The sequence below is a fragment of the Lactuca saligna genome, chromosome 5 (genome assembly GCF_052625555.1).
Source record: "Lactuca saligna cultivar CGN05327 chromosome 5, ASM5262555v1, whole genome shotgun sequence".
NCBI lineage: Eukaryota > Viridiplantae > Streptophyta > Magnoliopsida > Asterales > Asteraceae > Lactuca > Lactuca saligna.
In genome coordinates, this window is record NC_136421.1 from 103,056,719 (window position 1) to 103,082,615 (window position 25,897).

The 25,897-nt window shown below is 39.8% G+C and overlaps 2 pseudogenes; both read left to right on the plus strand.

The window, feature by feature from the left end:
• The first annotated feature begins 1,267 nt into the window (after positions 1–1,267).
• LOC145045551 (uncharacterized) lies at positions 1,268–17,575 on the plus strand (annotated as a pseudogene).
• A 538-nt stretch (positions 17,576–18,113) lies between these two features.
• LOC145045552 (4-hydroxy-tetrahydrodipicolinate reductase 2, chloroplastic-like) lies at positions 18,114–19,509 on the plus strand (annotated as a pseudogene).
• The last annotated feature ends 6,388 nt before the right edge of the window (positions 19,510–25,897 follow it).

Consider the following 25,897-nt stretch of genomic DNA (forward strand, 5'->3'; position numbering starts at 1 on the left):
AACTTAGTAGTTCATTTCTTCTATTTGAGCATTTTCGGAATGAACACATTGTTGAGATTAGGGAGAGCCGTAATCGGCCGCGAGGAACCCGAAGATTTTGTGAGAAATACAAGGGCAGGTCCTTTACCTAAAGTTATGAGTTTAGACCTGAGTTTCATATAGTGGTATTCTGATCTAGGGTATTTTTACCGCGAGGATGACCGGACCCTATGATTTATTGGACCTGACTCGTTTTGTATTCCAACCTGACGGTTGACTGGGCCAAACATGTACAGGATACGAGGGTATTTCATCCTAAGGATGATTGGACCCGTCGTAGGCATGCCTGGTATTCTAGGCCGAGGCTGATTGGGTCAGGTATATGTGTTTGTTCTTATGAGCCAGTTATTATATGTACATGGTTCAGGAACTAACGGAAACATTGTCTTGTTGATCCAAAAGGGTTCATCTCCCAGTTTACATCCCGGTGTTAATTATATCCCTAGGAATTGGTTATCAAGCCGAATTTCGCTTGAAGGAGTACCTAATCTCTTGTCAAGAAGAGGATGACAGGTAGCAGTTTGGGCTCTAGGATAAACTTTGTGACAAGTGCCAGAACAACTCACTGAAAAACAGATTGTATCAAAAGCAAAGGTTGTACACTCTCAGAATGCCTAAAAGTACCAAAGTGAAAGATCATTTGGATAATTTCAATCGCATCATCTTGGATCTAGAAGGTGTTGATGTAAAGATTAATGATGAAGATCAGGCAGCTATTATCTTATGTTCTATTCCTAACTCATATGATAATTTCAATGATACCATGCTCTATGGTAGGACAACGATCATTGTGAATGATGTGAAGGACTCTTTAATGTCCAAGGAACTAAAAATAAAAGTTTTAGTTGGAGAGAAGGTGTCCAGTTCCAGTTTGTTTGCAGGGAGAGGGAGGACAAAAGAAATGAATGGGGGAAAAATAAGGAAATCACGTTAAAAATGAAAGATTAAAGGCTCATTGAACATGAAATGTTATAACTGTAAGGAGAAGGGACACTTCAAGCTAAATTTTTCACAACCGAAGAATAGGAGGTCCAAGAGTGAATCAAGCACCAATAACACAACTGTTGTGGTTTAGGAAAATTCTGATGAAGGGGGCAATGGTGACGTACTGACTGTATGTACATAAAATTATGTTGATGCTTAGGCCTTGGGTTATGGAGCATCCTATCACATCAAATATAATCATGATTGGTTCAACTCCTTCAAATAGTAGGATGGCAGAGTCAAGATGGATGGCACGGTGCAGATCATGATACACAATGGAATGCTCAGGAAGATAGATTGTTGGTACATTTTGGAACTTCAGAAGAAACTTATTTCTCTTGGCACATTGGCTAATAATAAGAATAGGTACGCTGGTAAAGGTGCTTTGGTCAAAGTGACCAAAGGCTCTCTGGTTATAATGAAAGGGAAGATGAATCATGGAGGGATCTATATCCTAGTAGGCAGTACGGTTATGGCAATAGTGGTTATCTCCCAATCCTTGAATGAAGGTGATGACAATATTGTTGGGTTTTCAGCATTCTAACACTCCTATGGTGTAAATGCAACCCTATAAACCTTGGATCTATGTTTTTTTCTATTATACATGCAAATAAGATCTTTCCAAGGCTTTAATCCTAACTAGCATATTATGAAGTTCTTATACTACAAAGTACTAGTTAGATGACATACCTTTTGATGTAGCTTGATGTCTTCAAGATTTAAGAGCTTAGCCCCAATAGTGCGGAAGCCTCAAGTGGAATCACAAATCACCAAAACACCTTGGAAGACTTTACAGAATATGGTTACTTGGTCCTCTCTAGTCAAATCGGCTAGCCCTTCTTAGTGTACCCACACTAGTGCCAATTTCACCAACCAAGGACATCTTTATATAGTATGGGGACTAGGGTTAAACCCATGACCTTTCATTTCATATGATCCATGGGTTAAAGACTCCATGAGTATCCATGAAAGCTTAGGCCAACCTAAATGAACTTGGCCCATTCCATATATATACGAGTCCATATTTAATTAGTTCATTTTGATCACTTAATTAATTCTAAATTAAGTCTTGATCAATACTAATTAAATAATATGATTCCTTATTAATATATTAGAACTTATATTATACTAATATAAATCATAAATATACAATTCTCAAAAGACTATCCATATAAATTGTGTCGGTGAAGTGCAACCCAAATGGACCATGCCGAGTCGGGTCAAGTACATGCCAAATATAGTTATGGACTTAGACATTAATCCAACAGTTTCCCACTTGGATAAGTCTAAAACTATTATTGAGTATGACTTCAAAACCTAACTGGAAATCGTAGCTCTTAAAGCCGCTGTCGAACTCTAATTTTGTCAACGAACTTGTCCATTAGATAAGGGATCATATATTCCTCCATTCTAGATATCATATAGACTGAGACATGGATTATAATTGTTGAAGATTAATGTGTTGCGTCTTGGGCCCTTTTGTTTTACAACCGGACTGGGCTTGTCAATCCATGTTTATCTAGATTAGCCTCCTTTTTCTTAGATAAAATGTTAGGGTTTTAATATAAATATATGCATGCATGTATGCGTATAGACGAAGTGGTCGTCATTCTCATTGATTATTGTAAACCCTAAAATCCTCTACAGTTGATGTTCTTTATCGAGCTCTTCTGAGGATTGTTTATTAATCTTTCGACACCTTGTGATCCATTTGCTTGTTCTTATTGTTTATCTGGTTATTTCTTGTCACACCCCGCTAAAGCGGAAACGCAAGGTATGACAGCGATAACGGTTTCAATGCAAAAGATAAAGATACATCACCATAGCAGTATTTAAAAGTTTACAACCCATAGCTTCAAAAGAAACAAAATACAAGTTTTTCAAAATAACATTGTTCAAAATATAGCTTCATAATAGCTTCAACACGATGCAGCATGCTCTATGATGATGAATCTTTACATCCACTTACTAATTACTTCCTGAAAAAGCATGTAAAACAAGCGTCAACTATGAAAATAGTTGGTGAGTATCACAAGTTTATAAATCGAGGGTACAATAATGCTTTTCGTAAGTACAAGTACATTGCTTTAATGATAAAACAAAGTTGATTGCTATTAAGGTATACAAGTTTATTGCTAGAACGGGAAACGCGTTTGTATGTGTATGAGCAAACAATGAGTCTCAACCAAACCTATGACTGAATCCCTATCGAGATCTATGCTTACCGTTCCATAGATGAATATGGTATCATGCACTCTAGCGATTCGGGCGAGTGAGGAGTTGTCAATTCCTAATAGCGCTATCCATAACGACCATTGGCTCAAAGAGTTAATGGTTAGAGATAAGGGAAGGGCCTTAGTACGATAAGTTCTCATGTTCCGTGTTGCATAGACATACATAAAGAAACATAGCAATACAATAGCAATCATGTTTGATACAATTCAATTTAAATACAACATGCAAATAGTAGTTTTTTTGGACATGCTTTTCCACCCCAAAACATAAAAACCGAAAATAGGGGAGTGTGTGAATACTCACGATGTTTTGTGTAGACACAAGCGGTACTTCGGGATGCACCAACGTCATACTACCGGGATCCTACGATATCAAACAAACGCACTAGTGAGTTTCCTTGTCGATATCTAATGCTAATATACTAAAGTCTACATATAGGGAAATGCCAATTTATGTTTTAGTATTGGATTTTATATCAATTAGTTACACTTTTTCTGAAGTAATGAAATTCTATATATCGGGCGATTAATTACAACCTTGGAATATAAACTTTCCAAATTTTTAAGTCCTTATTACAACATAAATTTACGAAAATAGCATTCGAGGGATAAAAATTCTCAAACTTTTTATTTAACTGTTATTACACAATACTAAGCTGGGAAAATTATAAAAATGGATTTCCATGCTGTTTAATTATATTTTATGATTTTTGAGCATTTATTTCAATAAAAATTGAAATAAATAGAAAACAGTTTCCAAAATTACCCAAACTTTTTATTTAATTGTTATTATACATAAATAGGCTGGGAAAAATATAAAAGATATTTTTCAGTGGGTATTTCTATTTTCCCTTACTTTATTCCTTTAAATAGTCATTAATTAAAGAAATAATATTAAACAGTTAAAATAAATCACCATAAATTTTTGTAACATCATTTAAAGTGTAAATATCCTGGGAAAAATATCAAAAGTGGTTTTCATAATGTATAAACTGGTTTTGGGTATTTATGTATATTTAAGTGTATTTTAGTGCAATTAACTTTAGAAAATAAGAGAAAAATAGTTTACAGTAGAGAAAAATATTCTAAATTTTTATGTAACCTCCTACTCTATAATATTATATCCTGGTAAATTTTCATGAATTTTGGATAATCAGAACTATTTCTCCCATTTTTAGACCATTATAATTACCAAAAACTGGGAAAAATAGTAAAACATGATGGAAAATCTTGAAATTATTTTCTGGAATCACCCATCACAGGTAAGGTATGCAAAAATTGTTAGATACAATTTTCACATCCTATAAAGTGGTTTTGTAATTTATCATGTCCTAAATAAAAGAAAATTAGAAATCATATGAAACAGTGACAAAAATTGCTGAAATTCGGTGAGGTGTCATTATTCCCCTTAAGGATCATCCATGAATTTATTTAGGATTTATTGACCTCTGGAAGTATTTTATATGATTTATGCCCTTGGTTTTAGCAATAATTCTAATAAATCAAAGAAATAACAAAAGCTCTTGAACTTTTCCAGATTATCTCATGCATGCAAGGGCTTTCAAAAGGAAAAATGTAAAAAAATGTATTCAGAAGAGAAATGAGGGTAATGATTTCAAACAATTTAAGAAAAGTTGCATGCAATAATGCATGAAGTGTAAATGTAGCTGAAGTTCATGAATTTTTGTAGCCCATTCAGTGAGGTTTTAAGCCACAAAATTTCAACCATAATTCACTAGATATGTTAAGTTTCTAAGGTATTTTTCCTCAGATTTATGGTTGGGTTTAAGGCCATTGTTTAAGCAAGATAAAAATAGTGATCACAGAAAAAGAGCAGTATGCGCAACCTTTTTGTAAAATCTGCTAAAAATCGGATATTTAATATTTTACAGTGAGACCAGTTGGGTTTGAAAGTTAACGCGTGGAACTAACCAATACAAAAAGAATATCATGATTTGGTTAAGAAATGACTGTGTTATGACTGTTCAAAGTCGAACAAAGTAATCTGGCAGATTGCATCACTACTAGAAAAAAGGCCTTTAATGACACGCAATTTATGACGCGCACGAATTTACGATACGCAAAAGTGTGTGAGGTCAAAATAATGTCATCTCTCCAAAATTTTGAAGGAATTAGGGCGCGCATTTTTACGTGCCCTAAAATTTATGTCAAAAAAAAAGTAAAAATAAAAACACGGAGGGCACCCATCATAAAAGGCGTGTCGTGTAAGTATGTCAGTTTATAATTCTTGAACGCGCCTCCGGACTATTTATTTTATTAAAAAATCGAAGGGATCATTCTAGGGTTCTTTTCAAGATGGGAGTGCTCTCTGCAACGTTCGCTACCTTGGCTCACCTCATCTATCAACAATCGCGACTCATCTTTTTTCGCCGGCGAGCTTGGGCTAACCTTACCTCGACGGAGACCGCCACAGATGCTCAACTTTACAAGCCCTAGGTCTGGTTTAACAACCATCAAATCTTCTTTGTGATCTGTCTCGCACAACAAGCCTCCCTCTCAATAACGTTATCTTCCTTGTGTTGATAAGAAGTCGCAGGGCTTGATTCCCAGAGTTCAAAGACCATTAGATCTTATTTCACCCCTCTCTCTGCGCATTCTGTAAATTCCTCTCTGAATCCTCTCTTTGATGTTGATATCTCTATCTAGCCGAGAGAACAAAGGAGAAACATAACTGATTTTTTTGTTGCGCCTTCTGTAATTTCACCCCTCTCTTGTCGATATCTCTATCTAGCCGAGAGAACAAAGGAGAAACATAACTGATTTTTTTGTCGCTCCTCATTGCAGGCAAACAGGTTAATTGTCAAAGCTGACACAGACCCTCTCAAAAGACGGTTTACCCGTCCGTCCATCCTGTTTGACGCCAAAGAAGCAGCTGATATTGACCTTGATACTCTCTTTAACCTTTCCCTTTCAGGTACTGATATGAATAAATGGGTATTCAGTGCACACCAACTGTTTGATTTTTTGCCTCTTAGAACAAATATAATGAAATTGTTCAGCTTGGTGTTTCCATTATTGAGGGTTGCAGTCAGGTGCTTCAACCAGTGGTTTGTCGTTTTCTCAACTATTTCTAGTGTGAAGATCATGTGGCCAAGAACAGAAGAGGACCGCAAACGTCATAAACTGTGGTTTTGTGGCTTTTATGAATCGTGTAGATGGACAAGCTGCAAAAGATGAAATGCAAGGTTAAACAAAGTATCCCCTTTTAACTCTTCGTTTGTTTATATTTATACTTATATTAAGAAAATTAATGATGTTATTTATTGTTGCAGGGGTGATTGTTTATGATTATGAATTGAATATTGGGTGGGGAAAATTGGTTTCCCTCCCTTCTCAATCACTCCCTGCTTCTCCTCCAGGACAAATGGCCATCAGGAGTAAAGAGGTATGCGATGTTTTTATATTTTATAAATTTAGTATTAGTGTAAAATGTAAATACATGTTTTAATGGTTGAAAACAGTATCTGATTAGAATATTCTTTTTGTTTTTGGTTTTGTTTTGCAGGGTGCCACTGTAATCTTGTCTGGTCCATCTGGTCCTCCTGTTACTTCTGTCCCAAGTCAGAATTCTGAGTTGGTAGGTTGACTTTTATATGTGTTTGTCATTTTTTTTTTCATCCTGTGTTTATGTATTGACATTTTTAACCTTGGTGCCTAGGTTCTTACTCCCAATGTACCAGATGATAAAGGTCTTACTGGAAGTAGCTCAGATTTGGGATACAATTATGGAAAGTTCTATGCAATGGATGGAGCTACCCATGTGACATGTGGAGTATTGGCTGCATACTTGTTGAATAATTTACGATTTGTTTTCTTTACCAGAGCATATGGTTCAGAGAGCCAAGTAAGATCAGACCTATTTTGGTAAAAAAAAAAAAAGTTCAATATAATTATTGAAATATGATTTTGTTCTTTCTACACAATCTTAATTTAAAAATAGCTACAGCCAATTAATTAACTCATGCACTTACAAGCAAATAAAGACGACAACTCACTGGGAAGTCGACGTCGATGTTGATCTTTTTCACGCAAGTTCTAGTGCTAATAGGCTCGTCGGTGGACTTTACAAGCAAACATGATTTTTTTTCTATCTATTTAGATCTTAAACATGTTGTTTTAAGAATCTCGCCAAAATATACATCTGAAGAAGTAGATAGTGCGATTTTGGTTTTTTCCCACATAGACACTGTCTTCTCAGCGTAAGTTTCTTCCATTTATGATTTACCTGTTATTCTTTTAATCAACTTCAAAATGAAAATGGAGTCTTATGTTTATAATGTAACAGCCCGGAATTTCAGGTATTGCTTTAAAACTATTTTTGGGGCATTTTAGGAAGGGACTCGGCGAGTTGGTGCCTGACTCGCCGAGTAGGACCACAGAATTGGTCGCGGGTTCGCGACTGGACTCGACGAGTCCAGATATGGACTCGGCGAGTCGACGCTGTTCAGCAGAAACCCTATCCGTTTGGTTTTGATCGTATATAATGCCTCTTAGGCCGTCATTGTTCGTCTTTTGGCCGATTGAGAAGAACCCTAATCGTTTGTGGACGTCTAGAGCAGGAGGGAAAGCTATTGGAACTTTGAGGAATTTGTTAGGCAAGAAGAAGAAGAGTTTTGGCCAAAGGAATATCAAGGAGGATCGAGTCCTGAGGTTTGGAGACACAGAGAGTGCGTTTTCAGGTAATACTCGGACCATTTCTGTTATTTTGATGTGTACACGAATCTAGGGTTTATGAAACCTATTTGGTGATTAGATAGATTATAATGTTGTTACCCAAACGTTTATACCCCAGTAATAGGATGTTTAGAGGTCCAGAAAGTCCCATGATTGCGTATTTCGGGACCATGCGTATTTCAGGAAGCAGTTGATCGACTGCATGGCATGGACTCGCCGAGTCCAATGATCAGACTCGACGAGTAGCTTGAAGATCCACTGGGACTCGCCGAGTTGTTCTTCAAACTCGGCGAGTAGCTTGAAGATTCACTGGGACTCGCCGAGTTGTTCTTCAGACTCGGCGAGTGGAGTCGGGGTGGCCCCGCGATTCTTCCACGAGGATCTCGTCGAGTCAAGAGGGATACTCGACGAGTAGAAAGGGGAACAACAGGGAAAGTTAGGGAGGACGTCTAGACTCGCCGAGTCGCCTTTGCCCTCGACGAGTCTGGTCAAGTTGACCATTGACCAGAGTTGACCTGCATGTAAATTCTTAGGGTCAGTTGTCTTGAATGATAAGAGTATTAATAAGGGTATATGGTATTATAGGGAGTCTGCAGATCGGCGGATCGAGTGCGAGTAGTTTCAAGAGTTGATAGCTTACATTACCACGAGGTGAGTCTTCTCACTATACTTCACCCGGAAGGGTTTGACTGTGAGACCGGAAGGTCGTATATGATATGTGTTATTTATGCTATAAATAGAAAGGTAGTTGTTATGCATGATATGTATGTTTATACGGGCCGGAAGGCGATATGTTATGTGACAGAAAGGTCAGGTATGATGTATGATATATGTGCTATGTGTGTTATATTAAATGTATTATATGTTGTAAATGTTATGGGCCGGAAGGAAATACACTATGGGCTGGAAGGCAATATGATACGGGCCGGAAGGCAATATGTTATGGGCCGGAAGGCGATTATGTTACGGGCCAGAAGGCGAAGTGTTGTGGACCGGAAGGTCAGGGCCTGGAAAGGTGTATATGTGTAAGTCGTATACTGGGGAACTCACTAAGCATTTATGCTTACAAGTTGTTATGTATGTGTTTCAGGTACTAGCGAGGATCGTGGGAAGGCGCCGGCATGATGCATACACACTGCTGCTATTTGAGATCTTGGGGATTCTTATATATGTATTTGATATGGAACATGGAATAAATACTTTTGGTTGAATGAAATCACTTTATTTTAAATGAAAATTTTATTTGAAAATTTGCGTTGTTACAATTGGTATCAGAGCCTTGGTTTGAGAGATTCGGGTGTACCTTCGGGTGTAACTGAACTCAAACCGAGGATTTGAGGAAAAAAAAATCTTTTAAAAATAATAAAGACATAAATTTTTATAAAGGGTAAAGTGGTAAACAAGAACGGAGCAGTGTGTACGATCAGCCAGCGCCCGAACGGTAAAGATCCCCATAATACCTTACAATGTTATGATATGCACTGAGTTATGAATTGTTATGCATGCTAGAAGACTAGGTATTCATGATAGGACTAGAATGGCCTGTTTTGTGATGCCTTAGTCTAGGGAGGTTGCTGGTATGAGATATTCGGTAGCGTGCAGGTAGATAGTGCATACGAGAAGTAGAGTACTCACTATTCGGGGTTTGGGGAGAAGATTTGGGACGAATACTGACACGGTGTGGTCGGTAGTATTGGGCCCGTACTACCGAAGACACCGGGTCGGTGGAAGACCCAAGTAAGAATCCCTGGATATCGGAGACTGAGTAGGGTTGCGTTATCGAGTACAATTGTACTTGATGGAGTCTCTGATAATTTTATGTTGTATTTCAGAGACATCATGGTTACCACACGTCATGGGGCGAGTTCGAGCAGTGTGAGTGACGAGGATATTCGTCAGATGATCCAGGAGGAGGTAGCTGCAGCGATCCGGGCTGAGATCCCGGAGATGTTTGGGTCTATTAAGACCACACTGATGGAGACGTTCGAGGAGCGGTACGCCGCCCTGACTGATGCTGCAGCCGCTGCCGCTACCGCAGCTGTGGCCGCTGCCAGGCCGCAAGGGGGCGATTCGTTGTTGTTCCGGGAATTCAGCAACACGAAACCCCCTGAGTTTGATGGGACGCAGGATCCGATTGCTGCGATGAGGTGGATCGCCGACATTGAGGGGTGCTTCTACACTTGCTCATGCCCGGAGCACTTGAAGGTACGGTTCGTCTTGAACCAGCTCCGTCTGGGAGCGAAGGGTTGGTGGAAGTTCGTGACGGCGAACTTCACTCTAGCGGAGATTACAGCAGTGACATGGGAGAGGTTTACCGAGATGTTCAGGGACGAGTACGTTCCCCCAGTGGAGAGGGAACGATTGATTCAGGAGTTCTTGACCCTTAAGCAGGGTACTGATTCCGTTGCAGTGGTCACACGGAAGTTTCATGAGAGGGCGATGTTCTGCCCCGAGCTGGTATCTACAGAGCAGTCACGGATGAGCCGGTATTTGGGCGTTCTGAGGAGGGATATCCGGGAGTTTGTGTCAAACTCCACCTATCGTACTTTCACTGAGCTTCAGGCGAACGCCAGGAAGCGCGAGATCGAGTTGGAGACCCAGGCCAAGGAGGAGGCCGAGTCTTGGCAGGTGGATCGGCGGCCGGCTCAGTCTCAGCCAGCAGCCAAGCGGATCAAGTCCGCTGATTCGAGGATGGGAGGTCTGAAGGGCCGCACTTTCGGAAAGTGTGGCAAAGGTCATGAGGGGGCGTGTCGAGCTGGTGGTTGCTACAAGTGTGGCAAGGAGGGACACATTGCCAGGGATTGCCCTAAGGGGTTTATGGTTTGCTTTCACTGCAACCAGACAGGCCATCGGAAGGCCGAGTACCCGCAGCTTCGTCAGGGATCTACACCTACTACCAGGACTACTGAGACCCGACCGGCGAAGGTCGAGGCCCCGAGGGCTCGCGGGAGAGCCTTTCAGCTGACTGCGGAGGAGGTCCGCGCTGCGCCCGATGTTGTGGCAGGTATGCTATAATTCACGTAATTACTTTAAAGTCAAAATGTTATGCTTATGTTAATGTATGTGTAGGTACTTTTCTTGTGAACTCTATGCCTGCTCTAGTGTTATTTGATTCGGGTGCAAGTAGATCCTTTGTATCTTTAGCTTTTAGTCAGCATATCAGCATTGGTTGTGAGCCGTTAAGTCGGCCTCTGAGCGTTTCTATAGCGGCCGAGAGGGTGGTTTGTGCCACGGAGGTTCTTTGGGGATGCGTACTAGAGATTTTCGGGGTTGCGTTTCCGATTGACCTAACTCCTATTGCGATGGGGGATGTCTGTGTCATCGTGGGCATGGACTGGTTGAGCCGATTCAGCGCTGTCATCGACTGCGAGCGTCAACTGGTGACTCTACGAGACCCTAGTGGGGGAGTTCTTATGGTATACGGCGAGGGTACCCGTTCGGGATCAGCTTTTTGTTCGGCCGCTAGGGCGAGGCAATGTCTACAGCAGGGATGTAAAGGTTTTGTGGCGTATGTGATGGATACGCGGGAGGCTTCCGAGAGACCGAGGACAGTGGAGGAGGTTCCAGTGGTGCGCGAGTTTCCAGATGTTTTTCCCGAGGAGTTGTCGGGAGTACCTCCTGCGAGACAAGTAGAGTTTGGTATCGACCTGATTCCGGGGGCTGCGCCTATTGCGAAGGTGCCTTATCGTCTTGCACCTCCAGAGATGCAAGAGTTGTCCTCGCAACTCCAGGAGTTGCTGGGGAAGGGATTTATTCAGCCGAGTAGCTCGCCGTGGGGAGCACCGATTCTGTTCGTCAAGAAGAAGGATGGTTCACACCGGATGTGTATTGATTACCGGGAGTTGAACAAGGTGACGGTCAAAAACCGCTATCCGTTACCGAGGATCGATGATCTATTCGATCAGTTGCAAGGGGCATCTTGGTTTTCCAAGATCGATTTGAGATCAGGGTACCATCAGGTAAGAGTGCGGGATGAGGACGTCCAAAAGACAGCATTCAGGACGCGGTATGGGCATTACGAGTTCGTGGTGATGCCTTTCGGGCTCACCAATGCCCCGGCAGTGTTCATGGACCTCATGAACAGGGTATGCAGGCCGATGCTGGATCGGTCTGTGATTGTATTTATCGACGACATCCTAGTGTATTCGCGAACTAGAGAGCAGCATGAGGGACATTTGAGGGAGGTCCTTGAGGTACTAAGGTCGGAGAAGCTATATGCAAAATTCTCCAAATGTGACTTCTGGTTGCGGGAGGTCCAATTTCTTGGACATGTTGTTAATCAGGCAGGGATATTGGTCGATCCGGCCAAGGTGGATGCAGTGATGAGTTGGGAGGCACCGAAGTCACCTTCCGAGATCAGGAGTTTCCTTGGGTTGGCGGGGTACTATCAGAGGTTTATTAGGGACTTCTCCAAGATCGCGGTACCGCTCACCAGATTGACCCGGAAGGGTGTTACATTCTCATGGGGACCCGAGCAGAAGACTTCCTTCGAGACACTTCGTTAGAGACTGTGCGAAGCCCCGGTATTAGCTCTCCCGGAAGGGATGGAGGACTTTGTCGTATATTGCGACGCATCGATTTCGGGACTGGGTGCAGTGTTGATGCAGAGGGGCCATGTGATAGCTTATGCATCGAGGCAATTAAAGCCTTACGAGGCGAGATATCCCACGCATGACTTAGAGTTGGGGGCAGTAGTGTTCGCTCTCAAGATTTGGCGTCACTACCTGTACGGGGTTCGTTGTACTATATACACGGACCATAAGAGTTTGAAGTATTTGATGGATCAACCCAACCTAAATATGCGTCAGAGGAGATGGTTGGACGTGGTTAAGGATTATGACTGTGAGATCCTATACCACCCAGGCAAGGCTAATGTGGTAGCTGATGCATTGAGTCGTAGGGGGGAGAGCATTCCATTGCGAGATGTATGTCTGAGACTGACGGTGATGACCCCGGTATTGGATGCTATTCTTGGGGCGCAGGCCGAGGTTGTGAGATCCGAGATGCAGAAGAAAGAGAGGGTCGTTGGGTTAATTTCAGAGTTCGTTAAGGATGGACGAGGACTTCTGACGTTTCAGGGTCGGATTTGGGTACCATTCGTGGGCGGTACGCGTACTATTTTGATGGAGGAGGCTCATAGATCGAAATTCTCGATCCATCCCGGTGCTACAAAGATGTATTTGGACTTGAGGAAGGAATATTGGTGGCCTTGCATGAAGAGAGACGTCGCTTGGTTCGTTGAGAGGTGTTTGACTTGCCGTAGGGTTAAGGCCGAGCACCAGAGACCGCATGGTAAGTTGCAGCCCTTGGAGATTCCTGAGTGGAAGTGGGAACAGATTACTATGGATTTCATCACCAAATTGCCGAGAACTACCAGGGGAGTCGATGCAATTTGGGTGATTGTGGATAGATTGACGAAGAGTGCACACTTCATTGCCATTAGCGAGAGTTCGTCAGCGGAGAGGTTGGCGGAATTATACGTGAGAGAGGTAGTATCTCGGCATGGAGTGCCGATCTCGATTGTTTCAGACCGTGATGTACGCTTCACTTCCAGGTTCTGGAAGAAATTCCATGAAGAGCTGGGTACTAAACTACATTTTAGTACGGCATATCACCCCCAGACAGACGGTCAGAGCGAGCGGATGATTCAGACACTGGAAGACATGCTTAGAGCGTGTGTGTTAGACTTCGGGGGTAGTTGGGATGCGCATTTACCCTTGGCTGAGTTTTCCTACAACAACAGCCATCATTCGAGCATTAGTATGCCACCTTTTGAGTTGTTGTATGGTAGAAGGTGTCGGACTCCCATTTGCTGGGGAGAGGTGGGACAGAGAGTGATGGGCAGTACAGAGATCGTACTTCAGACGACCGAGTAGATTCAGCAGTTTAGGCAGAGGTTATTGACCGCCCAGAGCCGACAGAAGAGTTATGCGGACAGACGCCGGTCCGAGCTCGAATTCCAGGTTGGCGACTTCGTTCTCCTAAAGGTTTCTCCATGGAAAGGAGTGATCCGGTTCAGAAAGAGGGGCAAGTTGGGGCCCCGGTTCATAGGTCCATTTCGTGTAATTGCAAGGGTAGGTCGGGTAGCTTATCGGTTGGAGTTGCCAGCAGAGTTGGGACAGATTCACAATACCTTTCACGTATCACAGTTGAGGAAGTGTATAGCCGATGAATCGGCAGTGGTTCCGTTGGAGGATATTCAGGTGGATGCGAGTCTAAATTACGCCGAGAGACCAGTAGCTATCAGGGATCGGAAGATCAAGGTTCTGCGGAACAAGGAGGTACCTCTGGTGTTGGTTCAGTGGAAACACCGGAAGGGATCGCAGATGACTTGGGAGCCGGAGCGTGAGATGCGGGAGCAACATCCGGAGTTATTCGCAGAGTGAGACTTCGAGGGCGAAGTCTAGTTCTAGTAGGGGAGAGTTGTAACAGCCCGGAATTTCAGGTATTGCTTTAAAACTATTTTTAGGGCATTTTAGGAAGGGACTCGGCGAGTTGGTGCCTGACTCGCCGAGTAGGACCACAGGCTTGGTCGCGGGTTCGCGACTGGACTCGACGAGTCCAGATATAGACTCGGCGAGTCGACGCTGTTCAGCAGAAACCCTAGCCATTTGGTTTGGATCGTATATAAGGCCTCTTAGGCCGTCATTGTTCGTCTTTTGGCCGATTGAGAAGAACCCTAATCGTTTGTGGACGTCCAGAGCAGGAGGGAAAGCTATTGGAACTTTGAGGAATTTGTTAGGCAAGAAGAAGAAGAGTTTTGGCCAAAGGAATATCAAGGAGGATCGAGTCCTGAGGTTTGGAGACACAGAGAGTGCGTTTTCAGGTAATACTCGGACCATTTCTGTTATTTTGATGTGTACACGAATCTAGGGTTTATGAAACCCATTTGGTGATTAGATAGATTATAATGTTGTTACCCAAACGTTTATACCCCAGTAATAGGATGTTTAGAGGTCCAGAAAGTCCCATGATTGCGTATTTCGGGACCATGCGTATTTCAGGAAGCAGTTGATCGACTGCATGGCATGGACTCGCCGAGTCCAATGATCAGACTCGGCGAGTAGCTTGAAGATCCACTGGGACTCGCCGAGTTGTTCTTCAGACTCGGCGAGTAGCTTGAAGATTCACTGGGACTCGCCGAGTTGTTCTTCAGACTCGGCGAGTGGAGTCGGGGTGGCCCCGCGATTCTTCCACGAGGATCTCGTCGAGTCAAGAGGGATACTCGACGAGTAGAAAGGGGAACAACAGGGAAAGTTGGGGAGGACGTCTAGACTCGCCGAGTCGCCTTTGCCCTCGACGAGTCCGGTCAAGTTGACCATTGACCAGAGTTGACCTGCATGTAAATTCTTAGGGTCAGTTGTCTTGAATGATAAGAGTATTAATAAGGGTATATGGTATTATAGGGAGTCTGCAGATCGGCGGATCGAGTGCGAGTAGTTTCAAGAGTTGATAGCTTACATTACCACGAGGTGAGTCTTCTCACTATACTTCACCCGGAAGGGTTTGACTGTGAGACCGGAAGGTCGTATATGATATGTGTTATTTATGCTATAAATAGAAAGGTAGTTGTTATGCATGATATGTATGTTTATACGGGCCGGAAGGTGATATGTTATGTGACAGAAAGGTCAGGTATGATGTATGATATATGTGCTATGTGTGTTATATTAAATGTATTATATGTTGTAAATGTTATGGGCCGGAAGGCAATACACTATGGGCTGGAAGGCAATATGATACGGGCCGGAAGGCAATATGTTATGGGCCGGAAGGCGATTATGTTACGGGCCGGAAGGTGAAGTGTTGTGGACCGAAAGGTCAGGGCCTGGAAAGGCGTATATGTGTAAGTCGTATACTGGGGAACCCACTAAGCATTTATGCTTACAAGTTGTTATGTTTGTGTTTCAGGTACTAGCGAGGATCGTGGGAAGGCGCCGGCATGATGCATACACACTGCTGCTATTTGAGATCTTGGGGATTCTTATATATGTATTTGATATGGAACATGGAATAAATACTTTTGCTTGAATGAAATCACTTTATTTTAAATGAAAAATTTATTTGAAAATTTGCGTTGTTACATATAAAGGGAAGGAGCTACTGACTGTAGTTCTTGTGCAGTTGTTATGTTAGAGCTTGCTCGAGGAATCTCCCAATGGGCTCATGGTTTCAAGAACTCTGTTATTTTCTTGTTTAACACCAGGGAAGACGAAGGCTTAAATGGAGCCCATAGCTTTATTACTCAGGTGTTTCTCTCTTACCATTATTTTTAATCATGTGTTTAAGTTATAACTTAACTTATAAAATCTTTACAGCATCCATGGACTAGAAGTATACATATGGCTATAGACTTGGAAGCCATGGGCGATCGTGGAGCATCTGCTATTTTTCAGGTCGTGTTTAATGAGATTCCTTTTTAAAAAAATTTAATTTTCTTAATTAATTTATCAATTGTCACTTAATTTTGACAGGCAGGTCCGAACCCATGGGCGATTGAGAACTATGCATTGGTAGCAAAATACCCCTCTGGTCAAATTTTTGCTCAGGTGATATTCCTTTTTTAAACTATATAAAATGTTAGTTTTCTTTTTATTTATTTTATCTCAAATTCATGGTTTTTTTGTTCGATTTTTATTTAGTGGTGCAGGATCTTTTTACATCAGGTGTCATAAAATCTGCTACTGATTTTCAAGTTTACAAAAAGGTTGCTGGTCTTTCAGGTCTTGACTTTGCTTATGCAGACAATACAGCTGTATATCACATAAAGGTATTCTTGAATTTCAAATCATTATTATTATAAATAACTTCTCAAATATTATATCAAATTAAAAGTAATAAACTTTTGCAGAATGACAAGTTGAAACTTTTAAAACCGGGTTCCCTTGAACACCTTGGAGAAAACGTGCTTACTTTTCTTCTTCACTCTGTTTCATCTTCTCAACTCACTAAAATGGCATCCAATAACAAAAATCAACATGATCCTGCCATATATTTTGACATTTTGGTACATTTAATTTAACTTTAATCAATATTCAATAGTAAATGATTAAATCTTTATATATTAATTTTGATGTGATGATTCAGGGAACATACATGGTTGTATTTAAACAAAGTTTAGACAACATGTTATACAACTCAGTGATAATGCAATCCATGATGATATGGGGTACATCCGTTATGATGGGTGGCTCAACATCTGGAATCTCATTATCCTTATCATTTTTTTAGCATCCTGCTTATGTGGATATTCTCTTTAAGTTTCTCAATTGGTGTTGCCTTCATTCTACCCTTCATATCATCATCTCCAGTTCCTTTCAATTCAAATCCATGGCTAGTTGGAGGTTTATTAATTTCCCCTGCTTTCCTCAGGGCTTTGACTGGTCAACATATTGTTTATCTTATATTACAAAAATATATATCCAAAAAAATGGAGAATCTTTCTCTTTCTCTTTCTCATATGGTGAAACAAGATTGGGCCAAATTAGAAGCTGAAAGGTGGTAGTGGTTTATTGCAATGGCTTATTATTCTTGTTGTGGGGCATTATTTTAAAGTTGGATCTTCCTATTTTGCCCTTGTATGGCTTGTGTCCCCAGCTTTTGCTTGCAAGTGCATGAGTTAATTAATTAGTTGTAGCTATTTTTAAGTTAAGGTTGTTGCAGCCAAGGAGCAGAAAAATACTTCAAAAGATCAAAATTAAAGTGGCCAAATGGTGCGGTTTCTTGGGAGAGTATTAGAGCAGTGCGGTCTATTTGATGTTGATATCTTCAAGTTGTCTTCACCTTCAGACCACATTAGTTCTCCCCTTGTTAAGTGTGTGGCTCAAAATGCTTCTCCCCCATGGCGCCAAGATCATAAAGATGGTCATTATGTGTTTGCACTTGGAGATAATCTAACTTTCCTTCACCACCATCAAAGAAACTTCATTTTCTTGATTGCATAGTTGCTACTAATAGAATACAAATCAATAGGAAACAATGGTTTTTTACTCTTTATTTATAGACACTCATAATACTTATGTTTGTTGACTTGTATTTTTGGATATATATATATATATATATATGTTTGATACTGACTGATTATTTTCTTCCTTTGTTTGATTGCGTGACTTGCAGATAAGATTTGGTTGGATTAGCTTTTTCCAGCATCCTACTTGAACAACATCTCCACTTGAACAGCATCCTGATCTCATCATTGTAGATTTCACTGTACCTAATGCTGTAAATGGTAAATGTGTAATTTTGTGTTATACAGAGATATCAAATCATTTACATGTTATCATATTGGTTTATTGAATTCACCATGTTATGTTATGCAGATAATGTCGAATTGTATTGTAAAACTGGAGTGCCTTTTGTGATGGGAACTACTAGTGGAGATAGGGATCTTTTGTATAAAACTGTGGAGGAAGGAAAGCTTTATGCAGTCATATCTCCTCAAATGGGAAAACAGGTGAATTTAAAAAAAAAATCGGATGTTTAATCTCTTCTCATTTGTTTTTTAGGTTGTGGCGTTTCTTACAGCTATGGACATAATGTCCAAGCAATTTCCTAGAGCATTCTCTGGACATACCCTAGAGGTGCCGTTTCTTTTTACATATTTATCCTCTTTTATTTTCCCAAACATACCTTTAATTTCTTAAATAATTTTTTAAACATCATTTTTGTTTTTGAAACCAAACAGGTGTTGGAATCTCATCAATCAACAAAGCTGGACACATCTGGAACAGCAAAAGCCGTTTCATGTTTCCAGAAACTTGGAGTTTCCTTTGACATAGATGAGGTATGAGGAGGCCATTTACGTCTTTTGCACATATGAGATAAAAATTGCAAATTTATTCACATCAACATCTATCCCAGTCACAGTCCACCAAACGCAGGACAACATGCTATGTTCTGTCATGTCATCTCGAGTAACCAGAACTACAAATTAATATATTCATATTCATATTCATATTATTATTATTATTATTATTATTATTATTATTATTATTATTATTATTATTACTATTATTTTGAATTATCTTTCAACATGAAATCAGGTACAATTGATACGAGATCCAAAACAATAGATTGAATTGGTTTGTGTTTCAGAGGAGCATCTTAATGTATCATCTCACATCTCCTGATGGAACGTAAGCTTTTTATTTTTGATTCATATTATAATCAACTAATTGATTTTGAATATTTCTCTATGAAAAATCTTAATTTATTGTTATTATTATTTGTAGAGTTTCATTTGAGTTTTAGCACAGTTTTTGTGGGAGATCAATTTATGCAGAGGGTGCTATTGATGCTACACTTTTTCTCGCTAAGAAGGTGCTAATTTTTATTTTTATTTTATTTTTCTAAATAATCTTCATACATTTAACTAATGTTAATTGCTAAAAAAAAGAATTACAAAAAGTTTGTAACAAAATAATGGTAATTGATAACAATGTAATATTTGTTACATAAATCATGTAATAATATATTGAAATAAATGTAGATACAATCAAAAGCAGATAAGAAGATATATGACATGATTGATGTGTTACGTGAGGGTAGCATGCATTGAGAGATGATAATAAGATTATGAGTTTATTAGATGAGGTTTTAGGCATAAATGATCTCCAGCAAGGGTTAGGTACTCTAGAACATTGTGCTCTTCAAATAGCCACAAATATTCCATCACTGCATCAGCAATCCCCTGTAACAAATTGAACATAAATAGTTTCATGACATTTTTACCCTTTTTGAAATCACAGATGCATCTATTGACCAGCAAGGACTTCAACAAACCCTTCGTTCTTGTGCTACCCATGTTGCTTGCATAAGCACATGACAGGTGGCGATTGAGTGACGCAGAGTTGAACTGTGTAAGAACATAAATATGTTTATATTTTTCTTTTTGTTCTGATACTGTTTTTCAATTTGGCAGAAGTTTGACTCGGTCAAACCTGAGATTGCATCATTGGGTCTTGGAGGAAGAGAGGTGACAATTAAAGATCCGGTAACTAGTATTCATGCTTTGTAAGTTATAATCTATCTGAATTTTTTTAAAAGTATTTGATAAAATGTAATAATATTTTGTCTCCTAATAATTTCTCCAGCCATTGCTAATCCAATGTCGCTTGTTTAATGAGGGTTCTGCTGTAAAAGGCACTCTTCTTGTCAATAAGAGGGTAAAATTTGTGATATTTCTTGCAACACTTATGCCATGATGACTCCTTGTCCAAAGTTGGTATTTATTCTAATTACAACAATTTGCTTTTTGAGATGCTTAATAATGAAAATTGAAATATACCATTTGATTAATTTAGGTGAAAGTATGTTGCATGTGATGTCTTGTTACTTGTTTGTTTACATTGAATCCTTTGTTTGAACTTGAGGAACTGTTTTACTGGTAATTCATTGCAGAATTACATTTAGGGGGGATTCTCATTAATTTAATCATACATGAAAGAAGGTCATACATACATACATAGATGGTTTTAGAAAGAAGGTCATACATACATACATAGAATAGAATAGAAATTGTTGATTTTTTTTGTTTTAGAAAGAAGGTCATAGATACATACATAGAATTGTTTTGTTTTATCTTATTCTTAATGTATAAATGGTTTTAGAAAGAAGGTCATACATACATACATACATACATAGAATAGAAAGTGCTGCTTTTTTTTGGGGAAAGTAGCACTATTTCACTCTTTAGTATTAACTTTTATAATCTACATGTGTATTAAATTTTAATATTTTATACAGGTATGGGTTGTATTGAAACTTGGATTCTTGGAAAAAGGTATGTTACTACATGTGTATTAAATTTTAATATTTTATAACATAAAATTGATGATGCTTGAAGCCTTTCTGAGTACTAATGTGTTGATGATGAAAACAGGTATTATGTGGAAACAGAAGCATAACAATAAGAAGTAGAAACAAGAAGGTGTTCCTTAATAGCAATGTAGTATTAGGTTATATAGTTAGGGAAAACCTCTTAATAACAATGTACAATCGGATCCCCTTAATACCAATGTATTACAATTTTTTGACATGATGTTATGGATGAAATTGATTGTTTTGGTATATATTTGTTTTCACATTTTTGTATTATGCGTAAATGAGTATCGTAAAGAAGTGTCGTAAATGTATATCGTAAATGTTTGTTGAAGTTTATGACACGCAAATGCGTGTCATATTCATTTATGACAGGGCCTTTAATGATACGCATTGCATGTCCTAAACGTGCGTCGTAAGGTTACGACACGCAAATGCGTGTCGTCTTCCTTTATGACAGGGGCTTCCTCGATACGCATTGCGTGTCATAAATGCGCGTCGTAAATGCGTGTCATAAATGCGTGTCGTAAATGCGCGTCGTCTATAGACGACGCACAAAAGCGTGTCGTCTTTCGTTATGACATGGCCTTCCTTGACACGCATTTGCGCGTCGTCTGAGCGTTTTACGACACGCATTGCGCGTCGTAAAAGGCTGTTTTTCTAGTAGTGCATGTTTGCTTGTGTGCATTATTAGGGTATTTCAACAAGAACATCATGCATGTCTTTGGTAAGGCCCGATTTCTAACACATGCATGGAATGAATGAGCATCCAAGATGTACTAGAAATGGTTTAAATGCTTTTGTTCATGCATGAACACAAAAGAAATGGAGAAGAATATGAAATATTAGGTTTTGATGTCACATGATCATATGTGCATCTTTTCCACTCCTTGCATGGGTTTGATCCCGGATTTTCACCATCTCTAACACATGCATTGTGTTATGGTGAGAATCTACAAACCACAAGGGGAGAATAAAGATTTCTAGCCATGGAAAGGCATAGAATCCGAAAAGTAGAGAAGACTAAGAAGAAAAAGAGGTTTAACCATGAAACTATGGAAGAAGATGTTGTTGTTTACCTTGGTTTTGACCTTGAGAGAAGTAAGAACACTTCAAGGGCTTCACAATCTCGAAATTTTGCAGAGAAATGAGAGGATTTTCGTGAGTTTAGAGAGAGGGAAGAAGAGAGTGAAGTGTGTGAAGAGAGTGAAGTGAGAGAGTGAAGAGGGAAGAGGTGGAGTAAGGGTTTAAGCTTAATGATTGTGTTTTGGGGAAGAGAGAGGGCATGGGGAGAGGTGATGGCCAGTTTTTGCATGCATTTTGGTCTCCTCTCTCCTAAATTTTAAACTTTATAAACTTCCCTCCTATATTTTATATAAAAACATTCATTTTTATAAAATGTTTATTAAGCAATTTGATTTATTTAAAAATCTTGTTTTCAACAAATAATTTATGATTAATACTTGTAATTTATATTTCTAGTTCATTGGTATAATCCATAATTTGATTAATAAAATTTGATATTAGGAAGTTTATAGCCAAATTTTATAAAGTTTTTAAGCTTTATAATTTATAACTTTGGATTTTTGGCTCTTCAGGGTTTTTGGAATATTGTTGATATTCAACAACATGTTGAAGTATAATTAGAATGTTTTAATTTATTTTTAGAGTTTTATACCATATTTCAATTATAACAAAGCTTGAAGCTTTATTCTAATTATAGTATTGGCATTTCCTATTGTAGCTAAGCAACTTACTAGAATTGTAAGTATCAAGTATATTAGTCCTAGACCTTAGTTGGATCCTAGTTTATGCAAGATTTTTGACCTAATTTATACTACTAGGTCATGGCATGTTGTGCATGAATGGTTATTATAAAGATGCATGAGTCCAAGAATGACCTGAATTGGCAGTTGTCACAGTATCCCCCACTTAAAAAGAATTTTGTCCCGAAATTCATTCTATGTCATCGCTTGTCATCGCAAGGGAATAGTTGCGGATACTTTTCCTTTATGTAGTCCTCGCGCTCCTAGGTGTACTCCGGCCCACGTTTTGAGTTCCATCGAACTTTCACAATCGGGATCTTACTCCGCTTAAGTTGTTTTACCTCCCTATCAAGGATTTCTGTCGGTTCCTCAACGAAGCTCAGCTTATCATTGATCTTAATTTCCTCCAGGGGTACTATCAATGTTTCGTCGGCTAGACATTTCTTAAGGTTGGAGACGTGGAATGTGTCGTGAATGGCGCTTAACTCTTGGGGCAATTGGAGTTTATACGCTACTGGACCAATCCTTTCAAGGATTTCAAAGGGTCCAACATATCTCGGGCTTAGTTTTCCTTTCTTACCAAAACGCACAAGCCCTTTCCAAGGTGACACTTGTAAAAGTACCTTGTCTCCTACTTGGAATTCTAATGGTTTTCGACGATTATCCGCATAACTTTTCTGACGATCTCTAGCAGCTTTAAGCTTATCCTTGATGATAGCAATCTTGTCAGATGTTTCCTGGATAAGTTCGACTCTAGTCAACTGTCTGTCTCCGATTTCTGTCCAGCATAAGGGCGAACGACACTTGCGTCCATACAATGCTTCATATGGAGCACATTGGATACTCGTGTGGTAACTGTTATTGTAGGAAAACTCAATTAGGGGTAAATGAGTATCCCATTTTCCTTTGAACTCAATGACACACGCTCGTAGCATGTCTTCCAATGTTTGTATTGTTCTCTCTGTTTGCCCATCTGTCTGAGGGTGGTAAGCTGTGCTCAAATCTATCTTGGTTCCTAATGCCCTCTGTAACATCCACCAAAATCGAGATGTAAAACGACTATCTCTATCAGAAATGATAGATAAGGGTACACCATGCAGAGAAACAATTTTGTCGATGTAGATTTGGGCCAATTTTTCCATCTTGAAATCTTCTCGAATGGGGAGAAAGTGTGCAGATTTCGTCAGTCGATCCACTATGACCCAAATTGAGTCATGACCTTTAGCAGTTCTAGGAAGTTTGGTAACAAAATCCATATATATTTGTTCCTATTTCCATTGGGGAATTTCAGGCTGTTGCATAAACCCGGATGGTTTTTGATGTTCAACTATGACTATTGAGCATGTCAAACACTTCCCAACATACAAGGCAATATCCTTTTTCATTCCAGGCCACCAATAGTACTCTTTAAGATCCTTGTACATCTTATCTGCTCCAGGGTGGATGGAGTATTTAGATCGATGAGACTCCTCTAGTACCATGTCTCTCAGGTTGTTAACCCTTGGAATCCAGACCCTGTCTTTAAAATAACGAACTCCATCAGGTTTGGTTTCAAATCTTTCTTCCAAACCATGTAAAGTTTTGCCTGGAAGATTTTCCTTGCATAACGCTTTCTCCTGGGCATTAATGATTTGAGATTTCAAGCTTGTCTGAATTACCATTCCTAAAGCTCTCACATGGGAAGGTTTCACTCTTTCTTTCCTACTAAGAGCGTCGGCTACTACGTTAGCCTTCCCTGGGTGATATCGTATCTTACAATCATAATCACTAAACAACTCTACCCATCTTCTCTGCCGCATGTTAAACATTTTCTGATCCAGGATATGCTGAAGGCTTTTGTGATCGGTATAAATGGTGCACTTGGTTCCGTACAAATAATGCCTCCATATCTTAAGGGCGAAAACTATTGCTCCTAGTTCTAGATCATGGGTGGTATAATTCTTCTCATGCGGTTTGAGTTGTCTGGAAGCATATGCAATGACCTTATCTTTTTGCATTAGCACACATCCTAATCCTTGATGAGACGCATCACAATACACCACAAAGTTCTCTAATCCTTCTGATAAAGCCAGAATTGGTGCATTGCACAGCTTGTTTTTCAGGATTTGAAACGCCTCTTCTTGTTTCTCTTCCCAGAGAAATTTGCTATCCTTTTGGGTCAAAGATGTTAATGGTTGAGCAATCCTAGAGAAATTCTCAATGAAGCGTCTGTAGTACCCAGCTAATCCTAGGAATTGTCGTATTTCTGTCGGGGTTTTGGGGGCCTCCCATTTCTTGATTGCGTCTATCTTAGCTGGATCTACATGGATTCCTCTTTCACCGATCACATGACCAAGCAAATGTACTTTCCGAATCCAAAATTCACACTTAGTGAACTTGGCATACAATTTCTGTTCCTTCAACAGCTCCAACACTAGCTTTAGATGTCTATTGTGATCTTGTTTGGTCCGCGAGTAAACAAGTATATCATCGATAAATACAATTACAAACCTGTCTAGGTATGGTCTACAGACCCTATTCATCAAATCCATGAATACAGCGGGTGCGTTCGTTAGTCCAAAAGGCATGACTAAGAACTCATAATGTCCATAACGGCTTCTAAATGCTGTTTTGTGAATGTCCTCTTCGTGAATTCTTAGCTGATGATACCCTGACCGAAGGTCGATTTTTGAGAAGTAGGAAGCGCCCTGCAACTGATCGAACAAGTCATCTATTCTAGGGAGGGGATATCGATTCTTGATTGTCAACTTGTTCAATTCTCTGTAATCAATGCACATTCGGAACGAACCATCTTTCTTTTTGACGAATAACACTGGGGCTCCCCAAGCTGAAGAACTTGGTCGAATAAACCCTTTGTCTAGAAGTTCTTGAAGTTGTCTGGATAGTTCTTGCATCTCGGATGGTGCAAGGCGATATGGTGCTTTTGCTACCGGTGCCGCTCCGAGAATTAAGTCTATCCGAAATTCGACCTGTCTATAAGGCGGTAGACCGGGCAATTCCTCCGGAAATACTTCGGGATAGTTTTGAACCACTGGAATCTCTTTGAGTTGCTTAGCTTCAGGTTCTCTTTCTAGCACGTGGGCCATGAATGCAATACAATTCTTCTTCGGGTACTTGTGAACCTTCACGCTTGATACTATGTTTAAACTTCTTCCTGGCTTCTCACCGTGTATGATAAGGGTTTCTCCATTAGGGAGAGGCACTTTGATGACTTTCTCATAACAACCAATGTCCGCTCTATTTTTGGATACCCAGTCCATCCCTACTATCACATCAAAACTACCTAGCTCTATAGGAATTAGGTCAATGCTAAAGAGTTTATCAGCTAAATTCAAAGTACAACCAGGAATTATATCACTA